This window comes from Symsagittifera roscoffensis, chromosome 10 (genome assembly GCF_963678635.1).
Source record: "Symsagittifera roscoffensis chromosome 10, txSymRosc1.1, whole genome shotgun sequence".
Taxonomy (NCBI): Eukaryota; Metazoa; Xenacoelomorpha; order Acoela; family Convolutidae; genus Symsagittifera; species Symsagittifera roscoffensis.
Genome location: NC_087071.1, coordinates 43,193,965 through 43,194,758, shown reverse-complemented (window position 1 = coordinate 43,194,758; position 794 = coordinate 43,193,965).

Genomic DNA, 794 nt, shown 5'->3' with positions numbered 1-794 from the left:
ACGAGGAAGTGGACGACCACGAGATTTTTTTTGAACGGGCAAATTTTTTTTGAAAACTTTCTCAGCAGTCTCTCCAATTTTTAGGATTTTTATTCCCAAAGGCGATTTTTCTTCAATTAACTTCATGGCATCTGCACAGTCTTTTGCATTTCCAAAGTTCAGCCAACCATTCATCGTGTTTTGGTTGGGCCGCTGCCCACAAAAATTTATCCTGGCAACCTTCGGAAAAACTTTTTGCAGCTCTTCCTTGGCCGGCCTTAGGTTTGCGAAGACTCCTGTCATATTACCAAACCGCAGAGAAAGTGGGAGTTTGCTGAGTTTCCTGGTTTCCTTCGACTTTTTAATTATTGGCTTCAAATTCTAAAACCAATACACTTTTTTTGAAATTGGTTGAAAAAAATCCTAAAAAACGTCATATCTCGAAAACTACAAAGATTTGAGCAGCCATAATCAGAGGCAAGATCCGCAACTGCTGAGAGTACCCTCATAATATCCAACAATAGGAATGAGAACTTCAACGTTTTAGAAACTTTTAAAATCTAAGTTTTTGAAAATTTTTTGAAAAAATTATAAAAAACGTCATATCTCGAAAACTACAAAGATTAGAGAAGTGAGATTTGGAGGCAACATTCGCAACCCCTGAGAGTACTCTGACAGCACCCACCTACAGTGTGAGAATTTCAAAATTTGAGAAATTTTCCTTATTTGATTTTTCCAGAAATTATTGAAAAATCTCGAAAATTGCCTCTCTCGTAAACTAAAAGGATATGCACAACCTGAGAAAACTCTGACAA